This window comes from Bos javanicus, chromosome 3 (assembly GCF_032452875.1).
Source record: "Bos javanicus breed banteng chromosome 3, ARS-OSU_banteng_1.0, whole genome shotgun sequence".
NCBI lineage: Eukaryota > Metazoa > Chordata > Mammalia > Artiodactyla > Bovidae > Bos > Bos javanicus.
Window position 1 is genome coordinate 81,797,201 of NC_083870.1, and position 27,522 is coordinate 81,824,722.

Genomic DNA, 27,522 nt, shown 5'->3' on the forward strand with positions numbered 1-27,522 from the left:
GGTGGCTTTAGGTCACTTCAATGCTTATGAACTTCTTGCCCATGCCAGGCATGTATTAAGTGTGGAAATACAGACATGACTACAGCAGGGTCAGTGATGGTGGTAGACGATAGAAAGAGAAGAGAGGAGTTATCACAGGGAACAGTGTTTATTTTCCCCTGCAGGACCGTATCTTTACCGTTTCACCTTCCATTTTATGCAGGAATTGTTTTTCCTCAAGTTACTCAATAACCTAATGATGTTATTTCTTAAGAAGGAATAGAAACTTCTTATATTCATTTCAAGAATTGGATACAGGACATAAATAATTATGTGTACCAGGGTTTATAAAATATTAGACTAATAACAATCACCTCTAAAACTGCTATGATTTATTGAGTAGTTACTATGTGCCAAACTCTGTTCTAAGCCCTTCAATTACAATACAGTTGACCCTTGATCTACATGGCGAGTAGGGGCACTGACCTTCCAAGCATTTGAAAATACATTTATAATTTATAGTCAGCCCTCTATATTCATGGCTCCTCAGTATCTGAGGTTCTGTATCCTCAGATTAAGCAACCATGGATCCTGTAGTTCTGTGGTATTTATTACTGATGAAGATCAACATCAAAGTGGACCTACATGGCCCAAATCTATATTGTTCAAGGGTCAACTGTAATTCATTTAGGCTGAGCCTCTACTAAACCATAGCAAGTCCCCTTAGGAACTCATCTAAGAAAATCCCAAACCTGAAGAGGCCAAATCAATTAAATTCCATAGAACTTAGAGAATTCCATCTGATAACACAGCACAGAATCAAAGTGGAATGTAAGTGGGGAAAATACGGGTCACTGAAAAACAGGATGTCATGGCCACGTGCAAAGGTGGTATTGACTGGCCCAGGAATTGATCTGAAGTAAGAATCTTTTAGACCAACTGGTTCAATGTGTGTTCAGGTTCCAGTTAAGGAGATTAGCCTCACAATAGGTAATGCCAGTTCCCTCAGTCGAAGTGGAAACTAAAATTTGACTAACCTGAAACAATACTATTTCAGTTTTCAATTATATGGAAGTGTTTGCATAGGTGTGTGCTCAGTCCCTCAGTTGTGTCTGATTCTTTGTGACTCCATGTACTGCAGCCCACCAGGAATTTTGTCTATGGAATTTTCCTGGCAAGAATACTGGAGTGGGTTGCCATTTCCTCCTCCAGGGGATCTTTCCAACCCAGGGATCAAATCTGTATCTTTTGAGTCTCCTGCATCAGCATGCAGATTCTTTACCGCTGTGCCAGCTGGGAAGCTGGGAGGTTTTAAGAGGCAGTCAAATAATTAGAAAGCAAAACTAATTACAAAAAAGAGAAAAAGAGGCTCTCAATAAGGACTGCTGGGTTGAGATGGGCAGGAAGTGTCATTCAGATGGAGGAGTGTGAGGTATGGGGTTTGGGCAGGACACCCACAGAGACTCATTCGGACTCTCCTTGCTGCTGCTGCTGCAAAGTCGCTTCAGTCATGTCCAACTCTGTGCGACCCCAGAGACGGCAGCCCATCAGGCTCCCCTGTCCCTGGGATTCTCCAGGCAAGAACACTGGAGTGGGTTGCCATTTCCTTTTCCGATGCATGAAAGTGAAAAGTGAAAGTGAAGTCGCTCAGTCATGTCTGACTCTTAGTGACCCCATGGACTGCAGCCTACCAGGCTCCTCCATCCATGGGATTTTCCAGGCAAGAGTACTGGAGTGGGATGCCATTGCCTTCTCCGCAGACTCTCCTTAGCTTCTTCCCATCTAAAAACTCACCTCAGACTAGGTAAATTTTTGAAGCCCTCAGATAGATCATACCTACCAGGTTACCTAGCAGGAAATTTTACAAACCTAGGCATCTGTTTGTCCCTGTGCAAATCTCAAAGACTTCAGGCTAGAACAGACTGTTCTCATGAAAAGCCAAGGTAGTGACTCTGTCAACATGCTGAGCTCGGGTGTGTCCCACCATCCATGGGGAGCTACACGCATGAGACCCAGGGGGCGTATCTTGACATGCACAGCTGACATTCAATGAAGGGGATTCTAGCTGTCACTTTGACAGTTCTGGGTAACTGAACCAACAGAGAAGCGACTCCAACGTGCTTTATGACTATCTTCTTGTTTGGCAACGTTCAAAGAAGCTAACTGGTTTTTATCACATCTGAGACGTTACATGATAGAGCATGAAGATCAGAACGATAACTGATTGTGGGTGACAGATATTCAGTGTTTGTCCTGTGTCAGGCACTGGACCCACACACTGCTTCCAACATAGAATTCTGTCAGTAATAGTCCTGTGCCCACTTTAAAGAGGAATAAACTAAGGCTGTGAAGTTTAGTGACTTGCCCAAGATCACGGTTCATTTCACTTAGTCATGCCAACTCTTTGCAGCTCTGTGGACTACAGCATGCCAGGTTTCCCTGTCACAGAGTTGGATAATAATGAAGATGGAATTAGAATCCAGATCTGTCTGTGGTGTGCTTTTCTATAATCACCGCTTCCCATACTTAGTTTAGGAGCACTGAAAGCTTAATCTATCATTTTGTCAACTAATCTGAAACCCAAGTCTCCAAAAAGGAACTATCCTCTTCATATGCAAATGATATAATAAAAACTTAGGGCTTCCCAGGTGGCACAGTGGTAAAGAATCCACCTGCCAATGCAGGAGACTCAAAAGAGGCCGGTTTACTCACTGGGTCAGGAAGATTCCATGGAGAAGGAAATGGCAACCTGATCCAGTATTCGTGCCTGGAAAATTCCATGGACAGAAGAGCCTGGTGGGCTACAGTCCATGGGATCGCAGAGTCAGACACAGCCAGGCAACGTGCACACACATGCACATAAGAAAAACTTAATCCCCAGACATAGGAAGCAGAACTCTACATGCCACACACTATTTGTGTCCTCCTAAAATTCATATGTTAAAAGCTAATGCCTGATAAGATGGTATTAAGGGGCAGGATCTTTGGAATGATTAAGTCATGAAGGTCTTTATGATTGGAATTAGTGTCCTTTTAAGGGGGACCCCAGAGAGCTAGCTAGCCCCTTTCACAACGGGAAGTTACAGAGAAAAGACAGCCATCTGTGAACCAGGAAGGAAGTCCTCCCCATCCAGTGAAACTGTTAGTGCCTTGACCTTGGACTTTCAGTCTCCAGAACTGTGATGAATAAAATTTGGTTGTTTATAAGCCCCCAGTCTATGGTATCATGTTATAGCCACGGAAAAAACTAAGACCTTGGATTATATTGAATGAGGCAACAACAGCACAACAGTACAAAATAATCTCTCTAAGCACCTTATGACTCTCATTGGCAATGACTTTCAACTGTGCAAGTCCTGGGGAAGGAGTCCTCACATTGCCCTAATGGGCTTTTGGAAACTCAGGGTTCAGTTTTTCTTCTTTTAAAGAAAATATTACAAGTTGTGGTCAGTTTGCTCCGATACATTTAACAAGCTGGGTGTTAAAAAATGTAATTCTGGGAAAATATTAAGTATAGAAACACTGTTATTGGTTGCCAATGACAACACTATTTATGATAATAAGCGGCCAGTAATAGCCACGCTTTTCATAACTGACTGCTGACAAACCAGGTGGTCTAACCTTTCCTGTCCAGCCTCACCAGGAAAAGAGTGTAAGTGTAGCATCTAAAGTCACTGAGGAAGGACAGAGAGTTCACTGGGGAGCTTTGGAATCATATAGACCTGAAATTTCTTTTTTCTAATTGGAATATAGTTGCTTTACAATGCTGTGTTAGTTTCTGCTATACAGCAAAGTGAATCAGCCACACATACACGCATGTATGTGTGCTCAATCACTTCAGTCATGTCTGACTCTTTCCAACCCCATTAACCATAGCCTGCCAGGCTCCTCTGTCCACGGGATTCTCCTGGCAAGAATACTGGAGTGGGTTGCCATGCCTTCCTCCAGGGGATCTTCCCAACCCAGGGATGAAACCAGGCTGTCCTGCATTGCAGGCAGATTCTTTACTGCTGAGCCACCAGGAAAGCCCACATATGTACATCGGTCCCCTTAGATATGGGATTTCTTAATGTCTCCAAACCTCAGTTTCTTTATCTGTAAAATTCAAATAATGATTCTTCTTCAAGCAGTTGTTAGAATGCAATAATTGATGATACCTACAGTGCACATTAAAAAAATGTTCAATAAACAGTAGCAACTAATACTAGATTATTTTCTATTTCCTGTTATCTGTTAGGACATAAAGACTATGGGGAAATTTAAATACAAAGTTAACACCTAAGAGTACATTTAATGAACCTGTTCCTTTGGTTTTCAACTGTGAGCCTCTTCATGCCTAGCTAAGAAACTCATCCTCAGTTTTATTTATTTTTTATTAACTTTTTATTATATTTTGTGGTATAACCAATTGACAATGTTGTGATAGTTTCAAGAGAATAGCAAAGGGACTCAGCCGTACATATACATGTATCCCTTCTCCCCCTCAAATTCCCCTCCCATCCAGGCTGCCACATAAAGTTGAGCAGAGTTCCATGTGTTATACAGTAGATCCTTGTTGGTTATGCATTTTAAATATAGCAGTGTGTACATGTTCCTCCCAAACTCCCTATAATCCTCAGTTTTAAAAAGAGCTTCAGGTCATGCCTCTAGCCCACCATCCAGATGCTCAGACACAGAAGATTGGAGTACATGAGCACACATTCAGAAATCAGGAGTCACCGCTGATTTCAGACTACCACGTGTTACTAACACTGCTTGGGTGAACAGTCAAAAGTACCCCCACTGCTGAGGGTGCAAGCTTCCTGTGAATTAGCACAACTAATTGCACACACACTGATGAAATCCACAAGTTGGTTTGTATCACCTCAAAAATTAGGAAGGGAATGTTTCCTTCAGAACCTTTGAAGATCAACTATAAGTCCCTTATGGGACAAGAAATGTGATTTTTAAAAAATGTCCCTGTTCCTGGCATAGCACTAGACATCCAGTAAGACTCATAAATATTTGATCAAGAATTGGCTCAAGGAAAAATTGAATCAGACTGTAATGTCAGTTTTTATAGAAGGGACCCAGATTCCATCTATTTTACTGCTCTACCATCCTTAGAAAGATGGATACTGGTACTCCAGGCACTGAATCTGCATTCTAGATAACTGAAAGGAAAAAGCAGATAGTAGAAAGGAAGGAGTCAAGGGTGCTTCCTCCTCTTAGAAGTCATCCTTGAAGTTCCAAGTGGCAGTTATCTTTGGGTCTCATTGGCTAGGAATTAGTCACATGACCACACCTAGCTGTAAAGGCAACTGGGAAATGCAGACTTTTAGCTGGGAGGCAATGTATGAAGCCAAAAGGCAGAGTTCTTTTTCTAAAAGAGAAACAGATCCTGGGAGGCAACTAGCACTTTTTGACATATATGGTAGGTAGGTTACTATAATTAGATAATTAATTAATTAAATCATTCATTAAACAAACATTATTGAAATTTAAGCTTTCCTAGATACCAAATACCAGATACTTTTCCTAGATACCAGATACTGATCTAGGTATTAAGTGTATAAAGATAACACATGGCATCTATTATTGAGAAACTCACTGTCAAGTACATAAGGCACTATTATTAAGTTGATTAGGCAGCAAGTTCTAGTATTTCTCAAATCCATGCCCTCCCTTCATCCTGTACCATATCCAAGTTTCAGCCTTCATCTGGTTCTACTGAGCCATCTTATTCTGGTCCAGTAAATAACTTCTGAATTTTCTTTTTCTCCTTAAAGGCATCCTTAAAGTTTCCTGCTTTAAATTCATCATGTGGCCCATCACATCTAGATAGAATCCTTTCTAGTGATAGAATTCTTTCACTTGCCACATACTGTGTGGCTCACTGACCTCTCCAAGCACCATGACCCACCACCCCTGCCCTGAACTTGCCCACAGATAACACAGAGATAGTTTGGGAGCACAGCCAGTGTCAAGATGCTCTCACCTCCACATCTTTCATCCTTCTTGGTTCCACCTAATGCACTCTCTCATGCACCTATCAGATTATCACCTGATCATTATTCAAGACACAGCTAAGTGATCATCAACTCTAGGAGGCCTTGCTGCCCCCATCTCCTTCCTCCATCCATAGCTAGGCCCTAGCTTTCTGCTTCCTTAGCAGCCCCCGTGTATATATCTCCATATACTTATATCTCCACCGATATATCTTGCACCGATCTGTGTTACTTTTCCATTCTCAGTTCTGTCTTTTTAGTATTTCCAGTGCTTGCACATTTTGGCATCCATTCCTTCCTTCCTTCATTCAAGAGGACCTCTATTAACAAGTCAGATCGATCTCCTACTCTCTGTTGTTCAGTCGCCAAACCATGTGGACTCTTTGCTAACCCATGGACTGTAGCCCACCAGGCTCCTCTGTCCATGAGATTTCCCAGGCAAGAATACCAGAGTGGGTTGCCATTTACTTCACCAGGGGATCTTCCCAATCCAGTGATTGAACCTGCATCTCCTGCTTGACAGGTGGATTCTTTACCACTGAGCCACCTGGGAAGCCCATTTTAGCATCCATTCCTTCCTTCCTTAAGAAGACCCCTATTGACAAGTTAGATCAATCTCCTACTCTCATGGACCTTATAATTTTAAAGGCACTTAATAGGAGTTACAAGAAAAGAAGGAATGAAGAAAGGGAAGGATTGAGGGAAGAAAGGAGGGAGGGAGGCAGAAAAGAAGAAAGGAAAAGGAGAGAGGAAGAAAGATGAAAAGGAAGAAAGAAAAGAGGGAGGTAATTAAATGTTAAGTCAGCCCTCTAGTGCACCAAATTGCTTTGCCTCCAGACAGTGCCTAAAATATTTGAATGCCGTTGTCAACTTCACCTTAATTCTTCTCTTTCCCTAACTTCAAAAAGTACTTTTGGGCTTAGTCCCCCAACACTTTCTCTAATACCACTTTTACGTTTAGCTCTTCATTTTGAAATTGCCCCACTTTCCAAGCTTGACTCTCCTAATAATAAACATGTTTCCTAGAAGATCTAATCCTTCTTGCATTTTTAGAAAAATGAAACTTAAGCATATCAGTAATTGGCAATAAATGGAAAGACTGAAGTTCAAAGGTTTAGATCAGTCTTTTGAGGGGCTCTCTAACACAAGCCCCTTCTAAGGAACCTAGACAGGAATGTTAATTACTTAAGCAAAGTCATGCATGACACACACTTATACCAAGTGTCTGGTCAAACTTTAACAACAAATGTAACTTGAGGTCTCCGGCTCATCTTTCTGCTAAACAGGGTTCCAGGATTCAAACAGGATTAGTGCCACAGACCTGTTCCTACTCAAAAATAAACCATCATAGAAAGCCCAGTATTTTATTCAAGTGGCCGATGGAGTTTCATGAATCCCTTCAGCTGCACAAACTATGACCTTCTCCCTTGATGCTCTTGACCATAGGGCCACCACTAAGAAGTTTAATAGAGCAGCCATTCTAGGCACACCTTTTGCTTTGATGAAACAGGAAGATACCTTCATCATGATGTGGCTGTGTGAAGATCTCCCATCAACAAAAGATCTCTCCATGAAGGAAATTCACACTTTCTCTCTGGATCAAAGTGCTGAATGTTGCTATTTATTCATTCAACAAACAGCAACAAAGATCCTCCTTGACATAAGACTCAGGTGGTAAAATCCCTGCCCTGCTGTCAAGAAGCTCAGCATCTGGTGGGGGAAGGCAGTCAGCATTAGCACTGATGACTCGGTCTGATAAACTGACAGCAAGGCACTTGAGGGACTGTGAGCTTAGATGGGAGACACTAAAGGCAAAGAACTAGAACAGGCTTCTTGCAGGAGTAATGCTTGAACTGGGTCATTTAAAATGGGCACTGTATGCTAGAGATGGGGCTAGAGAAGACATATGCAGATGGGGAGGACACTTCAGGCAGAAGGGGCTGCCAGTGCAAGTGTCTGGACTCATTAAGGGATACAATGAATCCAAGGAAGGGGACTCAGTGCTGTTGGAAGGTAAGCAGTGGGGAACGTAAGGAAGGCATTGGCAACTGGCACTGGAGTGGTAAACCACTGATTCTGAGTCCCATTGCTTCAATTAGTAAACATACTGCCTAGCTGTGCCCAGCAAAGAGAAGACAGAACATGTAAGCTCTGACGGGGAGTGTGGGGAAAAGGAACTCGGAATGTGTGATATGCTTCTACGTTATGACCAAGAACTACACCAAGAGTTCTCTGATCATTCAGGAAGGAACAGTTTGTGATGAGATCCTCAGGAGGAAGGAGGCAGAAACCCAGATGATGGGAGAGAGCAAAGAAATAAATTTAAGCTACTTCACATCTCTGCTCTGAGCAGCAACTACTATTCCATATGTGTCAGCATTTGGTGAAATGAGAAATCCAAGCCATGGATCAAACCACATGAGACAGAGAGAGTGGGCTGCCTATCTGGAATCAACTCTTCCCTTATTCCTTACTAACAGAACTCCAGTGCAGCTAGATACAGCCATATGACAATTTACGGCCAATAAGATATAAATGCAAGTGTTACGTGGGAGGTAGTGAAACTCCTATGAAAGGAGACAACTGACATGTGCCTCATTTGTCCTTTTCCTTCTACTTTTCCCTGCCTGGAACATGATGTAATGAAGGAAACTTCAGCAGCCACCTTGTGAACCTGAGGATGGAAACCACGTGTTGTGGATACAGCAGATACAGATGGAGCAGAAAGTCCTGAAAATGTCATGGAGCCTCCATATGAACCACAGATCGCCACCTACTTTCAGACTTCTCCTAGGTAAGAGAATACAACTTCAGATCGTAAAAGTTACTATACTCAGGTTTATCCTAACTGATCAGCTATGTAATTCTACTCTCTTTTCTTTTCTCTGGGCAAAGAAGAAATGCTGATCCTTTCTGAAAATGTACTTCTCTTACTTGGGACTAGGAATATGCACTTACTGAAAAAGTGTGCACCTGGGGATTGGAACACCCATTTGCCATTGCTGCTGCTCCTCCCCTGAAACCACAGTCACATGCTTCTGTTGTCGAAAGTGTCAAGCAAAGGCTAAAAAGTATAAAGGAAGAATGGGCAGCACTTCGCAGCAGAGGGCCTCACAAGGAAAGAGAAGCTCTTGCAGGGTGTACTGTTGCTTGTGTACTAGGTGACAAGTAAAGGAATTTGCAAAGGAAGGGGAAAAAAATCAGAGCAGAGAGCATAAAATGTCTTTCAGATGTAGTTGCATAATCATAAACAATTCTATGCCAATCAACAAGAAAAGGAGTAAATAAACCTTGATGGAGCAATATGACAGAATTCTGAACAGCTGTTAGAGGGATGAGGTCGGTTCTCTTTTAAGTGCTGCATGGGAAAGATCATCAAGGGATATTGATCAGTGAAAAATCAAGTTCAAAACAATCCTAGAGAAAAGTGAAATGAATGAATGAGTGGTTAGAATGACTGACAGATAAACTGACTCATGCAGCAGATACAGTGTTTTGAAAATATGCTCTTTATTTCCTTCTCAGCAGCTGTCTCATGACTATGACCGCAGGAGACAGGGGGAGTAGGGTAGAAGAGGATGTAAGGGAAGCCCCCACACTGCTGCCTTGGGGAAGTATGGGGAGAAAAAAGAGGCTTGTTGGCATCATGGACCTTCACCCCCAGCAATGGGGCTGGAATTCCACAAAGGTGAAGGAGGACAGAGTTAGGCACTTTAGGGAAAAGTAAAAGCCGCTCAGAGAAGGTATTACACTTCTCGCCAGGAACTCGTGGAAGGCAGGGGGACATCCACACCCAGAGGCCCTGTCATGACATGAAATTGCAACAGCCCAGTAACACTGGCACCTCGAAGCTGCAGGAGGGCGTTCCAAGCTGTCAGTGACTCTCAGGAAGATGTTGCAGGAGGCAGCAATAGGCAGTAGACAGGTGATAGTATGTGTGTTATGATTTTTAAACTAAGTAACATTTCCATCAAGAGAACTGCTTACAAGTTCACCAATCACAGACTTCTTCAATAAACAGCAGCCCACGACTGGACCAGCCAAACCCAAAGCAGAGGATGTGGAGAAGCCAGGGCTTGAATCCAAGTCTATTTCCCCCTCCAGGAAAGAGGCAAGGCTGAGCAAGACGAGCTAATTAATAAAAAAAAAAAGAGATTACACTTTCTTAGCACACCAGAGTGCAGTGTTTTCAACTCCATTACATTTGCATATGCATTCTTGAAAGTTCTGGAAGGATGGCCAAGAAAATGGTACCCATGTGACCTGTAAGAAATGGGACTGGGGAATCAGGGGCTGAGTGGGAGGAGCCTTCTTTCTTAGATTTATATGTTTCAGAGATTTGAATTCTTTTACCACTGCCTTCTATTAATTTTTAAATGTTTGAAAATGAGTTTTAAAACTGTATTTCTCTGTGGAGTTGGTTCCACAAGCTTTTTCCACAAAGTACCAAAATGTTGACAAGCAATTCATAAAGTAAATACAGGACAGTGATACAGGACCCCTCAGATACACTGAATTAGTGGGAGTTAAGAGAATTGGGGTGGAATTCTTCGGGCCACTGACTTGAGCCTGTCTGATAATAAACAACAGTCAATGTTACTGAATCCTTACTAATGTCCTAGGTGCCACATTAAACATTTCACCTATATTAATTTGTCTACTTTCTCAACTACCTAACAAATTAGATTCAGGCACTCTGGGTACAGATCTGGGAGTATTTGTTCTTGGGTCCCTTTCAGCTTCCTGAGGGTCATGGTCTGTTGATCAGTGATACTCTTCCTTCCTTAGGAATAAATTTTGCCTTTCTGATGTTGGCAGTGATCAGGTTGATGAGGACCAGGTCTCCCACTAGAATGATGCAGAAAGAACTTATCTAGAGATGAATTCATGCTGGGCCTGGGTTTAGATGCCCTCTTCATGCCTTCAGAATATTGGTGAAAGTTCCTTTTCCTTCAGTAATCATCTCATCCAAGCTCCAGACTGAACATGCCCTAGGATGGCTGGCATCACCAGTATTAAAACCACCGTCAGGAGCCAGGGTGCCCACAGAGCCAGGACAGCAGAGCATGTCACAGGGATGCAAAGACAGCTGGACCTGCCCTTCTGCCTTCTCTCACGATACAAGTACTCAATGACCAAAGTATACCATCCGAGGACTCAGTTCGGTTCAGTTCAGTCGCTCAGTCATGTCGGACTCTTTGCAACCCCATGAATCATAGCATGCCAGGCCTCCCTGTCCATCATCAACTCCCAGAGTCTACCCAAATTCATGTCCATTGAGTCGGTGATGCCATCCAACCATCTCATCCTCTGTTGTCCCCTTCTCCTCCTGTCCTCAATCTTTCCCAGCATTAGGGTTTTTTCAAATGAGTCAGCTCTTACAATGAGGTGGCCAAAGTACTGGAGTTTCAGTTTCAACATCAGTGCTTCCAATGAACACCCAGGACTGATCTCCTTTAGGATGGACTAGTTGGATCTCCTTGCAGTCCAAGGGACTCTCAAGAGTCTTCGCCAACACCACCGTTCAAAAGCATCAATTCTTCAGCGCTCAGCTTTCTTTATGGTCCAACTCTCACAGCCATACATGACTACTGATGTCCTTCAAAACCAGGCTTGGCTGCTTTTCTAGCTGAGAGGTCCCTAAGTCACAGTTCCTTTATCACTGAACTTGGGACAACAGCAGGAAGTGAGGCTGTCATGAGAAAGTGTTGATATGTAAGCCTGTAACGCACACAGTGATACACACTGTAGCGTATATAGGAGCGTGCAGGCAGAAGGAAGTACAATTACTGTAGCTGTTATAAGTATGTATGACCCGCTTGTCTCAGAGCCACAAATGCTAAGCTGCTCCTCTAGATCAGATCCAGCAGAGGGGAGGGACGGAGAGGGTGGAGGAAAGAGCGTGAGAAGACCACACCATTCCCCACTTTATTCCAGGTCCGTTAAGGATGTAACATACACGAAGCTTTCTTCCGGTCCTGAGGGAAAGATGGAATTTTGGCATTTTTCGTTTCCCTCCAAAAAAAGAAAAAGAAACAGAAAAACAGGAAGCCAGCTGAATCTATTCCTCCTCCTTTGATTTACGCCCCCCCTTTTTAGCTCACAATCATTGTTTTTCAATTAATAATTTAACTGTCTCTCTTGAGAAAAAGGAGGGATAACTTATCTATTTTTAAAAAGAAAATAAGTCCAAAGGGTAAAGAATCTGCCCTCATTGAAATAATTCTCTTTAGAAAAGCTATAAATAAGATTTCTGATTCAAAATTGAGATAAGATTATCTGAGGGAGATGGGAGGGGAAAAAAAGCTGCCAAAGAAAAAAATTTATGCCTACATTAGCAAACTCCCTAAAAGGATTAGTTCTTTTCAGTTAAGAGGATTTTTTCCTTTCTTTAAAAGGCCTCTTCTTAATTTAAAAAAAAAAAAAAAAAGGTAAAATTAATATCTGTAAATGCTTTCAGACATGTGAACTTCATTTCACTTAACCTGACTGGCCCCTGAGGTTCCAATCTCTTCCGAGGTCCTTCTAACTGCCTGCCAAACCTCTCCAGGGTGACCCACACTCACTGTCCTCGCTTGTCCCAGCCTCACCCTCTGCAGACCAGCTTCTGCTCACTCCCATCCCTCACCACTGAGAGCCTTCGCCATGATAATGAATCACCAATCCATTCCCCTTGGACCGTCAGGACCTGACACAGCTGTCTACTGTCCCATCCCTCAACCTATATCAGCCCCGTTTGCCTGTTGGTCTATGTGTGTGTTCAGTCGCTAAGTCATGTCCAGCTCTTTGCGGCCCCATGGACTGCAGCATACCAGGCTTTCCTGTCCTTCACCATCCCCCAGAGTTTGCTCAGATTCATGTCCATTGAAGCAGTGATGTCATCTAACCACCTCAGGCTCTGCTGTCCCCTCCTCCTCCTGCCCTCAATCTTTCCCAGCATTGCAGTCTTTTCCAATGAGTCAGCTCTTCGTATCAAGTATCAGAGTTTCAGCTCCAGCATCAGTCCTTCCAGGGAATATTCAGGGTTGATTTCCTTTAGGGCTGACTGATTATCTTAGATCTGCTGGTCTAACTTCCATGTTTTTTCCTTGACTTCTTAAATCCTCCCGTTGCCATAACAGAGAGGTTTACTAAAGTATGAAAGTCCAACTCCGAAGTCCCCTCTTAAACTTCTCCATGATCTCACCCATCCTCAGGACTTTATTTAATACTACCTCGGCAGAGACTGATAGCTGGCCTGAACACTTCATCCAAAATAATAGAACTGTACCTAGGAATCTGGCTTCTCAGAAGAAAGCTACATTTCCCAGTCTCCCTTGTAACTTATCTGTGACTCTATGACCAAGTTTGGCCAACAGAATGTAAGAAGTGGGTATGCCCACTTTTATCCCCATCTCCCCTTCCCTCTGAATGGGATGCAAGCATGCAGATAAACCATCCTGGACCACGAGAATGAAGACTACAAATTAGTAAAGGTGGAGAAACAACATAAGAGACTGGAAAGCCCCAAATGGCTTCTGCTCTGACTTCTCTTACATAAGCCACTATTACTTGGGGTCTTTGCTATAGCAACCCCATCGTGACTAGTACTCTGTCACAATGATAGTTATACTAAACTCAAGTGTTTAGTTCAGTCTCACTCCTGGGATCCACTATATCTTCCCCAGTTTAGAGACTCTCTCTACTCGACTATTACCACAGATTCAATGAAGTCACTTCTTATCTATGATTTCTTATCCAGTCCACTTTCTTCCCAGTTCTTTTTTTGAGGGAGGGAGGGGCAGAATATTTCCCTATTTTCTGTTCTGAAAACCTTCAGGTTATCTTTGAATGCACTCTCTCCTTCTGGTCCCTATTTCTATTTAAGGTGGTCTTCAAAGCTACCCTCTGCTCTACAAAACCCCACCCTCACCCTAAGGAAGGCCCTTGAGGCAAATCTCTGCTGCCACAGTAACCACTCCCTGCCTCCAGTGTCCCCCATCTACTGCAACTCAGCACGAGTTATCATTTATTGAACACCTAATACTAGGTGCCAAGCACTGGGTTGGGCAGTGTGTACCTGTTATCTCTAATTACAGCAACTGCTAAGGTACATATTGTTATTGATATTTTATAGATCAGGAAACTGAGGTTCTAAGACATTAAATAAAACCTGTCCAAGGTCACACAGCTAGTAAGTGGTACGATAGGATCTGAACTCAGGGATATCCAAGTTTCATTTTGCCACTTGGCACATTGGAGCATTCAAAAATTAATCACTGAATAGATGGATGAATGAATGCCTCCTCAGACTCACTCTTGTCAAACTTCCTAAGTCACAGATTTCATCATTTAATTTTCATTCTCCCAATACAGAGCTAAGGATTTGTTGTTTTGGTGTTCAGTTGCCCAGTCGTGTCTGACTCTTTGCGACCCCATAGATTGCAGCACGCCAGGCTTCCCTGTCCCTCACCATCTCCCGGAGTTTGCCCAAGTGCATGCCATCCAACCATCTCATCCTCTGATGCCCTTTTCTCCTCTGACCTTGATCTTTCCCAGCATCAGGGACTTTTTCAATGAGTTGTCTGTGCACACCAGATGACCAAAATACTGGAGCTTCAGCTTCAGCATCAGTCCTTCCAGTGAAGATTCAGGGTTGAATACCCATAATTTTCATTGCTCCCACCCCTTAATAACTCTAAACACCATGCAAGAAAGAACAGGGTGGTTGCTATGCATTGTAGCTTTAGCGCAAGATTTCAAAGCTTGACCACCACCCTCCCCAAAGCCACCCTCAAGTCAATGCACAATCTAAGTACAAACTCTTACTTGCCAGTGCTAACACACATCTTCTGTCCCCTCCATCATTCCTATCTCCAACCAGGGAGCCATCCCCAGAACATTCCTGGACAGAAACTTTGGAGTCATCACTGTTCTATTTGTGGCATCCTGGAATTTACATACTGAATATTAAATTCACTGGCCTGGTTGCAAAGCACTCCCATGATTCAGGCAAATCAGCCCCAGCACTCTCCCAGAGTAGAACTCTAACTCATGTCAGTGCTCACCTGTCACCTGGCCCTCAAAAGAGTCTGCTTTCAAGCTCCTCACCTGGGCTTCTGCTGGGGCTCCTTCTAGGTTTTCTCTTAATGCTAAGCTCCACCTAACCTACTGGATCCCTACAGACCCAATCCGAAGTCAGTGTGAGCCTCTCATACCCAATATTCTCTCCTTCCCTAGACTCCTAAAGCACTGTCTATCCAAAGACTACCCACTGCTCTTAGAATGAAATGCAGATTCCTTTCCAAGGGCCTCCATTACCTAGTCCTGCTCTCCTCCATCTCTAGCACCTCTCTCAGGAAGACCAGGCATGTTCCTGCTTTGGGGTCTTTGTATTTGCTGTTTCACTACCTGGAATATTCCTCTCCTATATGGCCCACTCTCTTACCTCCTCTACATGTCAATTCAAATGGAAAATGTGAGAGAGGCCTTCCTTCCTCACCCCTGATAAAACAGCAAATGCTCCCACCTCCTGCCACCCCCACCCCACACACATACACTCTGTGTCCCCCTTGGCTGATTACTTTTCACCACCTGACACATTATATATATATTTCTTCATTTTCTGTTCTTTTCCACTGGAATAGAAGCTGTACTGGGACAGGGACTCAATTTCTTTTTTGGTTGTTAGTGCACGTTACTCAATGAATTAATATTGAATGAATGAACCAATGCATGAATGAATGAATCTAGCACCACACTCCCCCTTGAGCCTAGGTTTTCATACCAATTTTCATTTTTCCTTTAGGTTCTTCTGAGTTCCTCTGTACTACACCACATTTGTACTCTATGTTGCCAGGAACAGATCTAGGCTTCATGGAGCCTGAAGCTTATATAAACAGGGGTGGGTAGGTATGTGGTATGTGTCTTAAAAAGAAAAACAGGAAGAAATATCATCAAATCTGTGAACTTAGTTAGAGGAGATCACCACTCATCATGGAAAAGGATGATAAAAATATAGTAAAGAGCCTTCATCAAACAAACAATGAACATCGTTAAATATACTGGAAAGTCCTAGCATCTCTAAAGACAGTCTGTGGAATAAAGCCCTAGGACAGAGCCAAGAGCATCATCTGCATCACTTCCAGAGATCCTTCTCCACACAGTCACTTAACCTGCATCACTCTCTCCAATCTTCAGATGGCACTGGCCTGGATACTCCCTTTAGGGAAGTGTTCTCTTCAGTCCCCACCATCACCTGCTACGTCTTCCTCATGTTCCTCCTCATTCACTGATGTGATCTTTATTTTCACATGATCTTTATTAATATTTCTTCTATTCATTTCTTGCCTGTCTTTCCCACAAGAATGTCAGCACATTAGAGACTCTGTCTAGCTCAACAGTGCATGGGGCCTGGAACAAGGTTTGCCACACAGGCACGCTCTAAAAAGATTTCCTGCACAATAAAATGGACCCAAAAGCCAACTACATTCTTTAAACACCCAAATGATAAATAGGATCAGGGCAAGGAAACCAGGTGGTTAACTGTCCCCTTTTCCATGGCTTCTTGTGACCTCTCAGAAAATGGGTCATGACCATTCTACGGCTAATGACAAAGACAACAAATCACTTAGTGCCTCTCACTGCTGCTGCTGCTGCTAAGTCGCTTCAGTCATGTCCGACTCTGTGTGACCCCATAGACGTCAGCCCACCAGGCTCTCCTGCCCCTGGGATTCTCCAGGCAAGAACACTGGACTGGGTTGCCATTTCCTTCTCCAATGCATGAAAGTGAAAAGTGAAAGTGAAGTCGCTCAGTCGTGTCCGACTCTTAGCAATCCCATGGACTGCAGCCTACCAGGCCCCTCCATCCATGGGATTTTCCAGGCAAGAGTACTGGAGTGGGGTGCCATTGCCTTCTCCGGTGCCTCTCACTAGGTCCCTCCTATTTCTAACCTTTAAAAGTTCAGCAGAATACTCAAAGAGAACTTCTTGCTTAGAAAGGATGCAAAGTTTGGGACTTTATTTCATATACTATCTTTTAAATGACATTTACTGTTTGCTTGATGAAGGCTTTTGGCCGAATTTTCATCATCCATGATGAACAGTGATTCCCCACAACTAAGTGTAAGGCTTTGATGAAATCTCAGTGCCATTTTCTGCTTCCTTCAGTCTGACTTAGGAATAGTTTAACCCCTATAGGGCATCCCTCATTAATTCCTTGGAAAGTGTAGGGGATAGCTCACTAATTTCAGTCTATCCTCAAGTTCACTTCTGATGCTTGCAATTACATTTGAGAGGCTTGGCTTAGACTTATTTAACCAGAATCTCCAGAGGCTGGCAAAGCATTCTGTGTGTTTAACAAGTAGGCCAGATGAATCTGATGGATAGCCAAGTTTGGAAACCGCCATGCACATATTAAGAGATTAAGCTAGATGAAGGCATCTTCAAGATAGTCACAGGACAAAGGTCAAAACAACTGGATCAACTCAGGAAAAATGAATGTTTTTGTGAAAAATGAATTTCATAAGTGTGACAACACTTATGAATGTTGTCTAATGAAAATCAAAAATGTCCATCACCACTGCCCATACACACACACACACACACACACACACACACACAATTTCCCTTGGTCTATACAAGTTCAGCACTGGTTGGACTGGGGTACTGAAGGAGGAGAATATTGCTAGGGTCCTCAAATTCCCAGGTTATCCCCTTTAAGAAACTTAAGCACTTCTAGAAATGATATGAAGTCTTTCCATTTTTAAGAGAATGGAACAGACCACTGAAGGAGTGAACCACTAAGCCCTTAACCCCTAGAAGAATTCTAGCAGTAGCAAAGATTCCAGACAGGTCCTGGGAAGGCTGTCTAGGCCACGGTAGAGTGCAACAAAAGAGAATAGCACTGCAGTCAGAATTCCTGCTGTGTTAATGTGGGCAAGCCGTTTCACCATTCCAAGCTTCATTTTTTCTTCCTGTATAAAATGGGCGTAAAACCAGGCTATCTCACAGAATAAAATAAGTTCAGGTTTGTACACTAGACACTATTCAAATGTATCTGTTTCTTCTCCTCACCAATGCAAAGCCAGGCTCAAATTTTACCTCCTTGCTGGAACCTCCCCCATTTACCTCAGCTCACACAAAAAAACTTCTTTTCTCTGTGGGGACATTGTGGGCACAAGGAAAGCAGTTCCTCAGGGGGCAGGTAAAGAGCAATTGTTGATCAGTGAAAGTCACTGCATGAAACTGAATCTGGATTTGATTTTACTTATTTTGGCTTTCCCCTCCTTCATGCTCTTGACTCATCATAAGCCCTTTGTCTACTAAATTCCCCACTCCTGCCTTCGTCATGTGGAAAGGTTCATATCTGTGCAAGGGTTGATGGAATCATATTTCCCTGCAATTCTGCATCAAACACTGAGTTCTGCATTTAGTGAAGGATAATTCATTCACACACCATGTGATGTCACAGAACATGTCATGTGTTACAGTGCAACAGTAATAATTTCTTCATCGTGTGTTTTCATCTGTATTCCCAGACTTCATGGGCACCTTTTACCTTGAATGTCTACCAGGCATTAGGTCTAGTACTGACCGTATGGCAGTGAACAAATCAGACAAAAATGTCTACCTTTAAGGAGCTTGCGTCCTCTGAAAGTATCAGTTTTCCCATGATGTTATCACTATCAGTTACTTATCAGGAAAATAAATCTTCCCCTCAGCTGGACTCAGAGGTTAGTCCTCTGTTCGTGCTATCTGTGCTCAGATAATCTGTGCGTGCTCAGTTGCTCAGTCACATCCAACTCTTTACGACCCTATGGACTATAGCCCACCAGACTTCTCTGTTCATGGGATTTCCCAGGGAAAGATACAGGAGTGGGTTGCTATTTCCTACTCCAAAAAATCTTTCTAACCCAATGCAAAAGGCATGGGTTTGATCCCTGGGTCAGGAAGATCCCCTGGGGAAGGAAACGGCAACCCTCTCCAGTATTCTTGCTTGAGAAATGCAATGGACAGAGGAGTCTGGTGGTCTACTGTCCATGGGGTCGCAAAAGAGCCAGACATGACTTAGCGACTAAAACAGCAACAACAAATAAAACATATACAAAAAACAGAAAAGAGTAAAGGATGAGCTGAGCTAAAATGTAAGTATAAATTTTAATACTTCTTTTTTATGGTTTGTTTTTTCCTTTTGTTATCCCAGTCAACCATCTTGCACAAGTCTAGGAAATGATTTTCAAATTCCAGGTCAGTCACTGACTACCTGTGTGAACTTGGACAATTTCTGTGCTTCAGTTTTCCCTGAAAATTGAAAAGTAAAATTTGGAGTGAGAGCAATATCTATCTTGTCATGCTACTGAAAGGGTTAAAATGAGATTATTTAGTTAAGAGACTTATTCCTGGCATATTATAAACACTGATAATAATAGCAAGTGTTATCAGTACATTATTATTATTTCTAAGTGGTCTCTGTTCATAAGCACAATTTTGCAAGACAGTGTGTCTCCTAACACAAGACTGTAAAGGGTGAAGGACACGCTTCTCAGCCATTGTATCAAGTGTCAGAAGGGCCAAGGGTTCAAGACCCAACTGGGATCAGATTCTTCATTGTAACAGATGCAGGCAGATCATTATGGTACACACTATTTATTCCCACTGTAAATCTTCTTGGTTTGACCCCCAGGAAGGATTTCTGGCTGATGCCAGTTCACACAGGTCTCACCTGTCACCTTCAGCCCACTACCGCATCTCCTCCACAGGCTGCCTCAGTCCGTGGGGAGCCTGCACTGGAGCTGGCTGGTACAAACATTACAGCTTATTAAAGGACATGGAAAAGTGCTCAGGCCCCATTGCAGATCCAAGAGTCATTTTCAAATATCCCTGTATGGATGGGAATGCTTTAAAACTGAAATATGTTTTCCTTGGCAGAAGTACCCCCCATTAGATGCAATTTCTTCCTGACATTTCACAAATTGTTTTATGTCTGTGTTCTCTATAAGGACTGTCCATAGAGGTCAGAACGGAAATTACATTTCTAAGAACGCTCACATTAGCATACAGGGTAACGTTCAAGGCCCAAGCTAAATATCTCCATCCTGGCCAGCCTGCCAGTGCAATGATTAACAGGTCGGGCTGCCACACAGGGGACTGGACTGGGAGTGCTCCCGGGATGGCTGCTCCTCGGGCCAACGCAGGCAATGTGTGTTTAGTCTATCAGAGTATTTACTCAGGACGCCTATCACCGTGGAACCGAGACAGCCGTCTGAGAGAAGGCTGCCTGCATCCCCTGCAGGGCAAGGGTGGGGCGAGATGGATCTATTTTTTCACTGGATTTCATTCCCAGCCTAACTCGGCGTCCATTGCCAGGAAAGATTTGGTACACTGTTCAATCGTGGTAGCCTCAGGCAAGCCTGATCCCCAAAAGTAAATCTTCTTGCTCAGTCATGTCTGACTCTTTGTGATCCCATGGACGATAACCTGCCAGGCTCCTCTGTCCATGGAATTCTCTAGGCAAGAATACTGGAGTAGGTTGCCCTTCTCTTCTCCAGGGGATCTTTCTGACCCAGAGATCAAACCTGGGTCTCCTGCATTACAGGCAGATTCTTTACTGTCCAAGCCAACAGGGAAGCTCCAGAAGGGTGACAGGTCTGTTGAAGGCCAACTACCAACTCTGGGAAACAGGCATATAGTGGGACTTATCACCTCAACTCATGCCAAGATCATGCCTGGCATCAGGGCACCCCTTCTACCAGTCTTTCTGTCTTGGATCACACATGTCTTGAGGGAGCAAGGACTGCCTGTGATAGATACACAGAACCCTCACGTGGAAGACAGGGGTCATGACTTAGGCTCTAGACCTGGGTTTGAATCCCACCTCTTGACACTTAATAGCCATATAAGTCACTGCAACGCTCTGAGCCTGAGCCTGTTAGCCCCTTGGCGTGCTTAGTTGCTCAGTCATGTCTAACTCTTTGCGACACCATGGACCATAGCTCACCAAGTGCCTCTGTTCAGGGGATTTCCCAGGGAAGATTACTGGCATGGGCTGCCATTTCCTTCTCCAGTTAGCCCCTATACACAGTGGAAACTATAACATCTTTTGTCACCGACTGCTTTAGACATTAAGTGAGAATAACACATGTTAATATGCTCGATTATATGTTGAAAAGTTTGAATGCATTTGATTTTGTGCTATTGTCAAACAAAGTCTGAGGCAATATGACACAAATTAAGCAGAGCACCCCCAGCCACTCCCCAAAAAGGTAAACAGACACTGGGAAAAAGAACTGGGAGAAAACTTTAGAAATAGTTATACCTGGAAGAGGTCTCTTCCTGCCCAAATCTCCCTTCCAGACCCCATGGTGATAAAGCAGAGAGAACGAATCAGTAGGCAACTGATTGCTATTGTTGTTTAGTTGCTAAGTCATGTCCAACTCTGAGACCCCATGGACTGCAGGCATGCCAGGCTCCCCTGTCCTCAACTATCTCCTGGAGTTTGCTCAAATTCATTAGCTAGTATGTTCTGGGAGAGAACCTGAACTTCAAGTGCCTGCCCACACTGCACACGGTAGAAATGCCATCAGAAGCCTGAGCTAATGACAGGTGATAGAGGCTGACTCCACACTGTGACAGACACACTGCTAAGGAGCACAGAGGAAGAAGCTGAGAATTTTCTGTAGCTGAAGCAAACCTACTTAGAACAGCAGGATACACAGAGGAGGAAAAGGAAGCCTGAGGAAAACAGGGTCTGGGCAGAACAAGAGGGAGATAGTTTTGTTCACTCCAGGTGACCTAGGGTGCTTCCCAGTTCCCTAGAGAAACTGGAATTATCATCAGCACCACATTGTAGCTAGAGCTACCTATTAACTGTAACTTCTTGTATTTATGCTAAGGAAGCTCTTTATCAAACTACATAAAAAATTCAATTGACAATGTGGGTTGGATTTGTTTCTCAAATTTTAGGTGAAGTACAAAGTAATTTTTAATGCAGAAGGTCTACCATTTCAGGGATTAGAATGTGGAAAGAGAAAGCAAAGCTCCAAGTCACACAATTCAGGGCTAAATATGTTTAGAACCGGGACAGTCCTAGCGGGTATGCTTGAAGTAACAAGTAAAGATGGAGATGGGAGGGAGAGCAGGGAAGTGGATCTGAGCACCAGTGTCAGCCTGGAACTAGAGGGACTAAGCATCAAAGAGCAGATGAGCCTGCTTACCAGAAACACTCCCTCTCTTTATTGCTGCTTGTCAAACTACAAGTCCGCACTCATGAGCAGATCATTAAATCAATTCTGTGGCTTTCCACCAGCATAAAAAGAAAAAGTAAAACAGTAGTGTACACTTCAATGGAACAGAAAAGAAGAAAAACAAATATTAGATTGAATCACACATAGGAAAGGAAAGCACTGTCCCCTGAAAATTGTGTTTATATGCAACTGAGTATATTTATGTATTAGTTTGCTATTTTTACTGGGGCTTGATTTTTTTAAGGTTATGGTTCAAAAAGTTTGAAATTCACTGATTTACAAGCCCTTAAGTGGTCTCCAGGTGACACCACTTGAACACTGCCCCAGTTTAGTCACTCAATCCTGTCCAACTCTTTGCAACACCATGGACTGCAGAACACCAGGCTTCCCTGTCCATTGCCAACTCCTGGAGCTTGCTCAAACTCATGTCCATCAAGTTAGTGATGCCATCCAACCATCTCATCCTCTGTAATCCCCTTCTCTTCCTGCCTTCAATCTTTCCCAGCATCAGGGTCTTTTCCAAGAAGTCAGTTCTTTGCATCAGGTGTTCAAAGTATTGGAGTTTCCACTTCAGCATCAGTCTTTCCAATGAATATTCAGGATTGATTTCCTTTAGGATGCACTGGTTGGATCTCCTTGCAGTCCAAGGGACTCTTAAGAGTCTTCTCCAATACCACAGCTCAAAAGCATCAATTCTTCAGCTCTCAACTTCCTTTATAGTCCAACTCTCACAACCATACATGACTACTGGAAAAACCATAGCTCTGACTAGACGCACCTTTGTTGGCAAAGTACTACCTGTGCTTTTTAATATGGTGTCTAGGTTTGTCATAGCTTTTCTTCCAAGGAGCAAGCGGCTTTTCATTTCATGGATGCAGTCACCATCTGCAGTGATTTTGGAGTCCAAATATAAAGTCTCTGTTTCCATTGTTTACCCATCTACTTGCCATGAAGTGATGGGACTGGATGCCATGATCTTAGTTTTCTCAATGTTGAGTTTTAGGCCAACTTTTCACTCTCCTCTTTCACTTTCATTGAGAGGCTTTTTAGTTCCTCTTCGCTTTCTGCCATAAGGGTGGTGTCATCTGCATATCTGCAGTTATTGATATTTCTCCTGGCAAACTTGATTCCAGCTTGTGCTTCATCCAGCCCAGCATTTCTCATGATGTACTCTGCATAGAAGTTAAATAAGCAGGGTGACAATATACAGCCTTGACGTACTCCTTTCCCAATTTGGAACCAGTCTGTTGTTCCATGTCCAGTTCTAACTGTTGCTCTTGACCTGCATACAGGTTTCTCAAGAGGCAGGTAAGGTGGTCTGGTATTCCCATCTCTAAGAATTTTCCACAGTTTGTTGTGATCTACACAATCAAAGGCTTTGGCATAGTCAATAAAGCGGAAGTAGATGTTTTAAAATTAGTAGATGAAGTTTAAAAGACGCTTGCTCCTTGGAAGAAAAGCTATGACAAACCTAGACAGCATATTAAAAAGCAGAGACATTACTTTGCCAACAAAGGTCCATCTAGTCAAAGCTTTGGTTTTTCCAGTAGTCATGTATGGATATGAGAGTTGGACTATAAAGAAAGCTGAGCACCTAACAATTGATGCTTTTGAACTGTGGTGTTGGAGAAGACTCTTGAGAGTCCCTTGGACTACAAAGAGATCAAACCAATCAATCCTAAAGGAACACTGCCTAGCACCACACAAAAGTGGATGGTTTTAATATTTTCTTTTGCCTTATAGTCTCAGGCCTTCCAATGTTTTCTCCTTGATTTCAATGGTTTTCAACCCTGATTCCACAGTAGAATCTCTTGGGATATAAAAAATTAACAATGCCCAGGATCTACACCCAGCATTGTCTGATCTAATCAGTTGGGTGGGACTAGCAAAGTATATTTGTCACAACCTCCCCAGGTCATTCTGACGTGCAACTGAGGTTTCGAGCCACTGGATTAGGTCATTTCACCCTTACAACATCCCTGAGAAAAAAGCAGAGAAGAGTCAATTATCCCTACTTGAAGGATGATGAAATTAAAATTCAAGGCCATTAGGTGATTTAGCCAAGACTGTATACATATGTCAGTGTCAGAGCTGAGAAGCCAAGGCTCCTGACCGAGGGTCCAGAATGCCTTCTTCCCTGTGTCCCACACTCACCGCTTAACCCAACATCTTCTTAGTCTACCAATGAGAGGACAAGCAAAAGCAATTCAAATCTCAGAATTTCTTTGCACAATCTTTCTCGGAAATGCATCAACAAATACAAGTCCCTCCTTACTGGAATAACGAAATAGACCACTTAAGTAAATCAAGCCATTTGATAGAGGCCAAGAGAGCTATTGATACTAGTTTGCCTGTCTCCAAGGAACAAAACACTGAAAGGCAAGGGCTTAGAAATGAATGAAAATGTATCCAATGTACAATCAAATGAAAATGTTATGGGCCCGTGGCCAGGGATTATCTGCCAATTGGATCTCTTTCAGCGCCCTAAATTTAACCAGCTGGGATTCTTTTTTTTTTTTTTTGCCCTCTTTTTTTGTAAGTCTCATCTTTTTCAACCTTCTGAAAGGAAGAGATTTCCTTTTAATGGGAAATCTGTATTTCATCATAAAGATGGAACACAACGTGCTTGGTTTAGCCAGTCTCCTGGGAAGTAGGTTCTTTGGTTAGCATACGCTTGGCATAAAAGAAAGACTTACATTCCAGCAAGTTTATTTCAGGCATGATGGACTAGAAACTTATATCTGTGGAACTTAAGGTATAATCTCACCTCCATTCCTAACGTATTAATAATACTTTATGTTTGTAGATCACTCAATCGCTTTTACAAATCAGTATAATCTCCAAATTTCCAACCTGTTCCAAAATACAATGTAGGTGAGGCTATGCTGTTTGTGTGTGTGTGTGTGTGTGTGTGTGTGTGTGTGTGTGTGTGTGTTGCAGGGAAAGAAAAAGAAAGGGGGGAATTGGAAGAGTAAACCTGGGTATTTACGGTGGTTATGGCTGAGTGGGGTTATGAGTTTTGTTTTGTTTTTTTTCTTTTTGTTTGTATTATCATGTGTGTGTTAGTCGCTCAGTCGTGTCTGACTCTTTGTGACCCCATGGACTGCAGCCCACCAGGCTCCACTGTCCATGGAGCTGGTCAGTAATAAAATGCTTTTTTTTTGTTGTTTAGTCGCTAAGTCATGTCTGATTCTTTTGCGTCCCAACAGACTGCAGCCCGCCAGGCTCCTCTGTCCATGACATTTCCCAGGCAAGAATACTGGAGTGGATTGCCATTTCCTTCTCCGGGGGAATCTTCCTGATCCAGGGATCAATCCACCAGCATTGCTAGGTGGATTCTTCACCACTGAGTTACCAGGAAATCCCACGGACAGAGGAGCCTGGTGGGCTACAGTCCATGGGGTTGCAAAAGAGTCAGACATGACATAGGGACTAAACAACAACAAATAAATACTTTAGCACTTTGCTATCTTAAAACAAAACTATTTAACTGAGAAAGAATAACCATAAATCACATGTAAAAAGGAGAAATGACCCTACCTGTAATCAAATGACATGGTCAAGGGTCTCACTGCAAATGTGACCCACCAGCTCAGGTCAATTAACCACAGGGCTCCAGCCTGTTGAGTGGAGCTCTTACCTGGCATTCGCAGTGCCAATGCTTGCAATTAGCCAAATGAAGTTCTTTCCCATCCTGCACTTAGGGACCACACTGGGGAGTGGCAGGGGAAACCTGTTCCTCTGTACACATGTTAAAGCCTGTGAAGGCCAGGGGTCCAGCCCTGAGCTACATCCATGCAGAGGCCATCTCTTGTGACCTGGGAGGGGCAATTTGGGATTGGATACTAGTACCTCAACCTGGATTTGGGCCTCCATTGGGCTTCTTCTGCTCAAAAGCTGTGACAGAGGAGCAACCATCTTCACAGTTAGACTCCAAAGAATGTAAGGAAGGGCAAAATCCTTTGGCAGCATCATTTCATGTGACAAGTCTAACTAGGAAGATAATGGTTGGGCTCTGGGGTTGGTATAAAGCAGCCATGGAATCACTTCTCTGGTTGAGTCATGGCTGAGAGGGGAAAGGATTCCAGGAGGGGATGCGTCACCTGTTTGCCTATTCATTCACTTTATTCAACAAGCATTTCTGGGTAGCCCTCAGGAATGGCTGTTGTAGACAGTCACTATTTTGTGGACCACACAAAGGCCCCAGGAGCAGGGACAGTGGAAAGTGAAATATAGCTCCACTCACCAGGCTGTGCTCCCAGCAGGGGACTGTGGTCTTCCAAGGAAAGGTGGTCTTTTCTTCATATGAAAGCTGCCCAAGTCTCATGCTTGCAGACCTGCACCTGGCCAGAGGGAGGGCCTTTTCTAAATTTCACAAATGTGTGACAGGAGCTGGCAATGGCTCTGCTCTCAGGGCCATGCACGGGGCTGGACAATGACGGTACAAAAATGAAAACAGCATGACTGTTTGCCCTTAGAAAATCAATCTAATTGGAGACAGAAAGTGAATAGCACAATGAGGCTCACAATTACTATAAAAATGGTATGCAAAAATCATAATAGAAGCAAGAGAGAAAGAATGCCTATTTAAAAGCAATGTTGATGCTGTTCACAGTGAAAGGTTCAGAAAGAAGGAGGCGAAACAGGGGGAGGAGGAAGGAGAAGGAGGAAAAAGAGAAAAAGGAGAAGAAGGAAGAGGAGAATCGTGACCATTTAGTGCATCATCCCCTATGTGAACACTGTTCTTACCAAACACAGGACCTGGGGCTCAGAAAAGCTGAGTGTAGCTCATAAAAGGAGAGTGAAGATTCTAAGATTCTGAGTCAGGTCCTTCCATTTCCAAACCCTTGTACTTTCCAAATCATTTTATTCCATAGACACATATGGGTCTGTGCCACGCTGAGTCAGGAAGGATGCTAGGCACAGGAGATACAGATTTCAGAAGCAGTGGAGAGGAACTAAAAAGCCTCTTGATGAAAGTGAAAGAGGAGAGTGAAACAGTTGGCTTAAAGCTCAACATTCAGAAAACGAAGATCATGGCATCTGGTCCCATCACTTCATGGCAAATAGATGGGGAAACAGTGGAAACAGTGACAGACTTTATTTTTGGAGGCTCCAAAATTACTGCAGATAGTGATTGCAGCCATGAAATTAAAGGACACTTACTCCTTGGAAGGAAAGTTATGACCAACCTAGACAGCATATTCAAAAGCAGAGATATTACTTTGCCAACAAAGGTCTGTCTAGTCAAGGCTATGGTTTTTCCAGTAGTCATGTGTGGGTGTGAGAGTTGGACTGTGAAGAAGGCTGAGCGCTGAAGAATTGATGCTTTT

General features: G+C 43.2%; 1 protein-coding gene and 1 long non-coding RNA gene across 3 annotated transcripts in view; one reads left to right on the plus strand and one right to left on the minus strand.

The window, feature by feature from the left end:
- The window catches only part of ROR1 (receptor tyrosine kinase like orphan receptor 1), a 467,486-nt gene that overhangs the window by 252,029 nt on the left and 187,935 nt on the right, over window positions 1–27,522 (minus strand). The window lies entirely within an intron of this gene.
- LOC133244483 (uncharacterized) overlaps window positions 7,608–27,522 on the plus strand; it is a 43,494-nt gene continuing 23,579 nt past the window's right edge. The window contains exon 1 of the long non-coding RNA XR_009735414.1: window positions 7,608–8,760. This is a non-coding gene — a long non-coding RNA (uncharacterized LOC133244483). The remainder of the gene's footprint in view (window positions 8,761–27,522) is intronic.